Source organism: Acomys minous, assembly GCF_964271855.1.
Source record: "Acomys minous genome assembly, chromosome: 5".
In the NCBI taxonomy this organism is placed as follows: Eukaryota; Metazoa; Chordata; class Mammalia; order Rodentia; family Muridae; genus Acomys; species Acomys minous.
This window is the reverse complement of record NC_140494.1, coordinates 66,080,238-66,088,373: the sequence shown is the minus strand read 5'-3', so window position 1 is coordinate 66,088,373 and position 8,136 is coordinate 66,080,238. Positions and strand designations below refer to the sequence as shown.

General features: G+C 47.4%; 1 long non-coding RNA gene across 1 annotated transcript; it reads left to right on the top strand.

Annotated features, from left to right (window-relative positions):
• The first annotated feature begins 1,118 nt into the window (after window positions 1-1,118).
• LOC311597069 lies at window positions 1,119-6,429 on the top strand. Its single transcript, XR_014779082.1, has 4 exons — window positions 1,119-1,825; window positions 3,893-4,028; window positions 5,277-5,501; window positions 6,298-6,429. It is a non-coding gene; the product is annotated as an uncharacterized lncRNA (long non-coding RNA).
• The last annotated feature ends 1,707 nt before the right edge of the window (window positions 6,430-8,136 follow it).

Here is an 8,136-nt window from a genome sequence, read left to right as displayed (position 1 = left end):
ATTACAATTAGACTAAATGCATTTGCATCACAGGGTGACCATAAGCTTATAGTGACCAGGGTGAGAATGCAGTTGTTTGAGTCAAAAAGCTCCTAGATTAGAGGTTGCCTTTGGGCACTTGTCTGGCTTTTGTGGCTTTCTTTGGGTAGCTTATGCATGCTTTTGTAGGAGGAGCCTTTCTAGATTCTGTTAGGGTATTGTGTACAGTTTACTCTTGTTCATTCAAATGCTGATTTCTCTACCCCACTATCTAGTTTGCATTGCGATGTTTATTTCAAGTATTTCTGGTGACAAGTTTGTATTGACATGTCACCATTTGTTCTCTTTTTTGCTAATAAAAGTCATCTAGCCAGTGCTGAGCAATACAGAGACTAGGGTGGGACATCCTGGTCCAGTGAGAGGAGGAGAAAGATCAGGAAGGGAAGGAAGGATGCCTTTGGACAGAACCAGGAAACACTAGGAGAAGAGAATTGGACCATAGAGACAAGAAAAATGAGAGGAAGATAAACTAGCTTGGAGGCTTAGTATTATGCTCTCTGCTAATTAAACAGATTCTAGTCTCTCTGTGTGGTGTTTTGGTTAAGGAATAAGCACTGATTATCTTAAAATTATAAATATTAATATCCATTCAACAAGATTCCTTATTGGGGATGAAATTTGATTGTCTAAAGACTCAATCCATTTCCTGTTCTTTGTGTCTACTGTGTTGTGGTTGAAACTGATCAGTTAGCTTCCTTCTCATGCTGTCATGCCTGCACCAGTATACACTCTATCCCTAAATCACATAAGATACAGTAGAACCAATTGCTACCCAATGCTAAGCTAATTTGCTAGTCTGATGTTTTTATATTTTTAAATTTGTTGTTTTTGTTTCTGTTTTTGGAAACAAAGTTTCTCTGTATAGTCCTAGCATTCCTGAAAGTAAGTATGTAGACCAGATAGTTGTCAAACTTGGAGATCCCCCTGACTCTGGCTCCAGAGTGCTGGGATTAGTTTGGGCCAACATGTCTGGCTGTTTTTTTACTGTTATTTTTTTTTTTAAGATTTATTATTTATTCTTATGTATATAGTGCTCTTCCTTCATGTACATCTGCAGGCCAGAAGAGGGCATCAGATGGTTGTGAGCCACCATGTGGTTACTGGGAATTGAACTCAGGACCTCTGGAAGAGCAGTCAGTGCTCTTAACCTCTGAGCCATCTCTCTAGCTCCCTGTTATTTTTTTTTTTTTAAATAAAGTTAGCGGAAGTTCTTGGAATGTAGGTTTTTGTACAAGGTAGCATATGCTATTGTGCTTATCTTCATCCACATCTTGAACTTTGAAATTTGGCAGAGAGTGTATTCTGTTTTTTAGAACGGCATGTATTCATGATATTAATATGACCTGTGCCTTCTGAGTCATTGCATTGCAGGCGTGTGACGTTCTTCCTACAAGGATTTGTTCGAATCTTTTGAATGAATATGAGTGTTTTTCCTGTATGCATGAACATGTATATCATGTGTGCCTCCTCCTCACTGCTGTCAGAACTCCTGAACTTGGAATAATGAATAGTTGTGAGCCCCGTGTAAATAATGACAATTGACCTCAATTATTTTTTCCTTCACTTTTCTTTTTCTTATTTTATTTCTTATTTTTATTTTTGGTTTTTCAACACAGTATTTCTTTGTGTAGCCTTGGCTGTCATGGACTCACTTTGCAGACTGGGCTGGCCTCGAACTCATAGTGATCTGCCTGCCTCTGTCTCCCAAGTGCTGAGATTAAAGGCGTATACCACCAATGCCCAGCTTACCTCAATTATCTTCAATACCAGCAAGAGCTTTTAACTGGTGAGCCATCTCTCCTGTCCTATTTTGTTTATTTATATTGCTATTATTTCCTTCTGTTCATTTATAAATGTTTAAACATGCATTCCCTTTTAGTAAAATCTTACTATTGTTATAGTATAAACTGGGGTACCTCAGGGTTATGGAAGATGAATATCAAACAGGAGTGAATGTATAATTCTTTGTAGGAACTTCAGTAAAGATCTCTGAGTTCTTTCTGTCTTTTTTGTTTGTTTGTTTGATTGATTTTTTTTTTTTTTGAAGGGAGTCAGGATCTTAATATGTACGTCATGGCATAGAACAGGCTGGCACCTGCCTCTGCCTCCTGAGTGCAGGGATTAAAGGCATGAGCAAGGATACCCAGCTTGCCCATCATTTTTGTAGTTAGTAATTGTTCCTACAATTTCTCTGATGTGTGATCTGTGTGGTTCTTTCTCTATGTCTGTTAATTGACATTTCTCTTGCGAGGCTATTTCCTGTTCAAAGGACACAGAAACGACAAATGCCAAGAGATATGGAGGATTGGCAAAAGCAAGCCTGTGAGCCTCTGGAGGCAGCCCACTCATTTTTCACAGCTCTATCCCTTGGTTTAGGAAAAGCCTAAGTTATTTTGCCTCAAAACTGCTTCCTGTTGCTACACTGTCTTTCCATGCTTCTCTCTTGTGTCTGGCATAATGCATTATGCAGATCTCCTGCATAATCGTATGAAGGTGATTATATAGTTCCTGATAGTGATTTCTGAATAGATTCAAGTAACGTCTAGCCCTCCTACAAATTATCAAAAAACTGCTAGGAGTTCTGCGAACCACATGAATTACACCAGTAAGAAAAGCAAGATTAAACCACATTAATGATCAAGGGAATGCATTCATTCTAGGTTTAGTCCAGGCTGAGTCCTAGGTGTTTACCACAATAAGAAAGACCATATGAATATAAAAACAAAGAACAAATGGTTTTCTGTACAAGACAGGACAGACCCCTGTTTCTTGATAACAACCTTGGCACCAAAAACTCTTGTTTTAAATACATAATGTACATATGAAATAAGAAAAAGATAAAGCTTCTGCTTGGGACTCAGTGAGCTTATAGATAAAACTACTATTTAAACTTTAATGAGCAAAAAATGTTCAGTTAGATATAGTTCTAGTGAAATAAATTAAAGTCCTACTGTCATTCTCTTCTGTAATGATTGTATAGGGAAGATAAAAACCTATAGGACAAGAATAAAAGAGAGAGGGGCTTGCTAGAGCCTGTCCTACCCATTTACTATGTGTCTGTGTATATATGTTCACATGTGAATAGATATGTGTATGCATGTTTAAATATCTACATGTTGTTGTTGTTGGTGTGTGTGTGTGTGTGTGTGTGTGTGTGTGTAAAATTGGGAACTCCCTTGTGTGTATGAATGTGTACCTGTCTGCATGTCTCATTGCTTACGTGTGCTGATATAGTGGAAGGTTCCCTGAGGATGGCCTGGATTTGCTGCATTCTTCGCAAAAGAGACTGCTAAAACCAACGCCATCACCACAGGAAAGCTTGTGGGAATCTGCTGTTCAAAGCCCATGTTTATTTTACTTGTATGAGTGTATGTTTAAAGTCTTTTTTTTTTTCCTCTTTTTTCCCCCCTCTCCTTCAAGCCACTGTTGAATGCCTAAGTAAGTCACTAAGTTTAAAAGCAAACTATGGTTTTTCTTTTACAGCCTCCTGCTGTTTACATCAGGAAACTGTCACAGCCACCTGCCCTTAGGTAATAGACTCCTTAGCTAAGGAGCGGCTTTGGCAGCAGAAGAGCCAGAAAAACCAAATAGCTCAATTGATAAAGCATCAGATAGTTCTTTGGAATTTGCCAACACTGTGTCCTGTGCAAATACTAATGTGTGTGTCAAGGCTGGCCCTTGATGGAGATGAACCTCGTTATTCAGTTTCCTTCTAAAATGACTTGGTGGTTACAGTAGAACTTTTGTGTCTGAAAATGAGTGGAGGAAGCACCAGAGTTACACGACTATGTTGTCAATGGTGCAGACATGTACAGTGATGTCAGTATCCTGCTTTCTGTGTACACATGTACAGCATACTTTAGGATGCAGTGACCTATGATGATGAGCATGTGAACTTCACTCGGAAGAGTGGGCTTTGCTGGATCCTTCCCAGAAGAGTCTCTACAAGGATGTGATGCTGGAGCCCTACAGGAACCAAGCTGCTGTAGGTAGGACTGAATTATGTTTTGCTTTTTAAAGTCAGGGGACAAATGTTTCTCTGTTACTGATGTTCTTCTGCAATTTCAAATGAGAATGAGGAAGAATGAGGTGAATAAATCAGGCATGGTTCTTAGAGACTCTGAATGTAATAACTTAAATTTTCTTAATTTCCAATAATATATAATATATTTCTTATACTATATTTTAAGCTACAATCTGGGAGACCATAATATTGAGGACCGTTGTCAAGTTCTAGAAGACATGGAGGGTCATTTTCATGTGCAAGCTGATACATGTCTTGCAGAAGAAATTTTAATGTGCCCTGCAAGTTTTAAAGAAAAGCAACAGTGTTAAAAAATGAAAAAACTGACCCCCCCCTCTTTGCCCTGCCTCTGTGTGTCAGGCGGACCCAGGGGAGGGTGGTAGGTTGCAGCGACCGCCCCCCTCCCCCCGCCCCCCGTGAACCAGCAGTGGGAGGGGTTTGAACCCCGGAAATGGTGGGGAGCCCTGGATTTTCCCTGGACGTCTAGACAGTTGGACCTGAGAAGGGGCCAGTTAAAGGTTGGGGCCTTTGGGGAGAGGTGGGGGTGGGGAGCTGAGACTCGTACCGGGACTAAATGGGGCCTGGGCAGAAGCTGAGCACCCTGTGCCCAAGGAGCCCCCCGTTGGCCTTGAGTGGCTGAGTGACTGAGCCCCCCCCCCCCCCAGAGCAGGACCTTCCCTTGGAAGGGCCTTGCAGCAGCCGGTGGGAGGGCCTGGCCTGGCGCTCCCGACCTCCACTCGCTGTTGTCCCGCCCTCCCCTGGAGGGAGGGGCCGAGCGCCCTCAGGAAGCATAGACCTAGGCTTTCCGAGAGTTTCCCGCCCTGCGTTGCCACTGGCCGCCTACCCGCCAGGAGATGGCTCCCGGGACACGTGAGAGTCTTCGGTGATGTTGACACTCCCAATGTCTTCGAGCAGCCAGGGCCCTGGGGCTGGAGCGCACCAACGCGGAACCTGCTGCTGCCGCCGCTGCCAGGCCTGTGTGCGAACTGAGTGTGGGGACTGCCATTTCTGAGGAGACATGAAGAAACTGGGGGAGTTGGCGGGGCGGGCGCATGAAGTGGTCTTGCCTGCTTCGGCAGTGCGCTGTGCCCGTGCTTCCACACACAGCTGTATGCGTGTGCTGAGTGCGGGGACTGCCATTTCTGAGGAGACCTGAAGAAGCTGGGGACGTCGGTGGGGCGGGCGCATGAAGCAGTCTTCCCTGCTTCAGCAGTGCGCTGCGCAGCTGTGTTCCTTCTGTGTGGGGAAGCTGGGAAGGAGGAAGGTGCATGGAGAGGAAGAGAAGTTTGGTTTGAGCCTCATGGAGTATACAGTCTGCAACGGGATCATCCACCCTGGCTGCCTGAAGATGGGAAAGGCTGAGGGTGCTATCAATTCAGAGATCCCCAACTGCTGGGAGTGCCCCCAAGGTACCCAGGAAGGATGGACAAGGATGCAGGTGAGGGTCCAGGGCACCACAGGGTTGACAGTGGTGAGGGGTGGATGGAAGCTGACAGAGGAGCCACCACCTCCACCTCTGCCCAGAAGAAAGGGAACCTTACCTGCTGGCCCTCCCCCTGAACATGTGTCTGGGCCCCCAAACAGAAGGAGTGGGAGGCAGGGAATGAGACCCCCGACCCCAAGGAAAAAGGTGAAAGGAGGCCAAGAGAGGCACTTGAAGAAGGTGGGTGGAGATGCCTGCCTCCTCTGAGGAGCAGACCCAGGCAGCCCTGGCCTTCTCCCCTAACCCCCACCCCCCACCCCCCAGGCTTCGGAATCCCAGCCAGGCATTCTCATTCTGCCACCCTAGGCTCCCTCCCGAGAACTGGGAGAAACTCAAGCCACCTATGGCTTCTGCTGAGGGCCCGGCAGCACCATTCCTATCACCACAGAGGGAGAAACTCGAGCGTTTCAAGCATATGTGCCAGCTGCTGGAGCGGGTGCCTGATACCTCTTCTTCCTCCTAGGACTCAGACACAGACTCAGACTCCTAGGGCACATAGCTTAGTAAGGACAAAGCTCCTGGGGAGGCCTGGAATGTCCTTCAGCCAGCCTGGGGCAGCTCTGGCGAGAAGAAAACCATGGGGTAGCGGTGGGCTAAATGCCCTGGCAGTGGGGGAAGCACTGCTCAGTTGACCCCTGGGCCCTGCCCCACCACCATAGCCTCCACAGTTATGTGCCTCCCCACCCCAAGCCCTGAGCCTGACACTCTGCCTTTGCTGCTGCCTCGGGCTGCATGGCTCCATGTCTTTCAGCACCTTGGACCCTGAGAGCGATGTGTCTGCATGCGAGTCTGCCAGACTTTGAGCTGCTGGTGCTACAAGCGTCTGTGGCCTCGGATGGACCTAAGCCGGAGGAAGCCGCTGACCCCACCCATGCTTAATGGGGTGGTTTGCCACCAGCCATGTGCTCTGGACCTCAGATGGACAGGTGTTTCCACAAAAAGCAGCTCATGCGTTTTCTGAACCGACTGTAAGGCTTGCAGGAGTTGGTGCTTTCTGGGTGGTCCTGGCACTCCACCTCTGCCCTGGGCTCCACCCCACTGCCTGCATCGTGCTTCTTGGACCTCCATTGGATTAAAGATGTAAAAGACTACCAGTTCCTGGACCTCTTGCCCTCATTTCACCGCCTAACGTGAGGCCAGGTTATTTTCTTCATGACTTGACACTCCTCAGTTTAATATCTTGGGATTTCTGCCCCGGGACTTGAGCCAGCCTTCCCTTTTCCCACCTGCACTGATATCTTTGGGGATCTTTCCTTCCCATCTCTGCCTTCCACCTGCTACGTTGTCCATCCCCTTGGGGGCGTGGGTCAAGAGGTACAGGGGAGGTGCTGAGCCAAAGGGATGGTGGGGTGGTGAAGGTGCAAGTCTTTAGTAGAGAAGAGTGAGGGGGCAGGATACTGGGAGCCATGGGGCTGTGGGAGGTGATGGATGGGTGCGGGGAGGGCAGAGAGCAGACCAACAGGGTTCAGGGAACAAAGACCAGTTGGGTGGGATGGGGGTCCAAAAAGGGGAAACCAGAGGAGCAGTTGGGGATCCAGTAGTTAGATAGGGGGCTCTATAAACCAGGAAATGCCAGGACTGGGGCCCGGGAGAGGAGCAGATGTGGGGCTCGTTCCCTCTCTGTGGGGTTGCTCCTCTCCCTTCCCCCTGTCCAGATTTCAGTTCTTTCCCTGACCCTGACTCCTTGAACGTCACTGAAAATGGCAGCTATTACAAGGAGTGGGGGCTGCGAGTCAACCTGCTGTTCAGCTTGTGGCCCAGGGGAGTGGTGAGGGATAGCCCAGACCCCTGCTTGGCTCTCTACACCGTACTTGAACATTCATCTGTACTTAACCAGGGGACTGTGATGTGAGGGGACCAGCTTGACCTAAACTGGGCTAATGGGCACTCCGTTTGGACTGTCCCACCCCCAGCTCTCTTGCATTGCTGTCCCAAACAGCTCTACCACTCTGACCTGATGGTGGATTTCAGCTTAAAGATGGGCAAGATGGGACTCCTCCAGTGTTGGCTCAGTTTATTAACAATTGAACTTTATTATACAACCCAACTAACACACACAAGAAGAAAAAAAAGGTTAAAGGGATAGAAGAGTAAACTTCCTTGAATCTTTTGGCAGGACGGGTCCTTAGGTGTCTCTGTCCCACGAGCTGGTCCAGTCCCTTCCTCTCTCTCCGCCCCTCCTCCTTCTCTCCTTCTACCTCTTGTTTTTCTCTCCCCCATCTTCCCAGTCATATGCAAAGGGCGGTCCCTTCTCCCTTCGAGGGTCAATTAGGAAAACAATAGCCACGGTGGGGTTCCTAGGTAGGCTTCCTGAATTCCAAGCCCAGGAAGGCTCCAAACAGTCTCTCACAAGGTATTCATGGTGTGCCCCAGGGGTAAAAGCCCGCCAAGACTGCTTCCACCTGCGACAAAGCTTAATCTTTCCCACACTCCAGCTTGGCTCATCCCATTCTTTCATTGTCATGGAAACGTGTGTCCCATTTGCCCAGGGAACTGCCACTCCTGGTTGCCATGGAAATAGCAGCCAATGGACCCTTCCAGAAATCAGTGCTAAGACTGGAAACAGTCCCTCTTAGTTGCTGTGGGAACT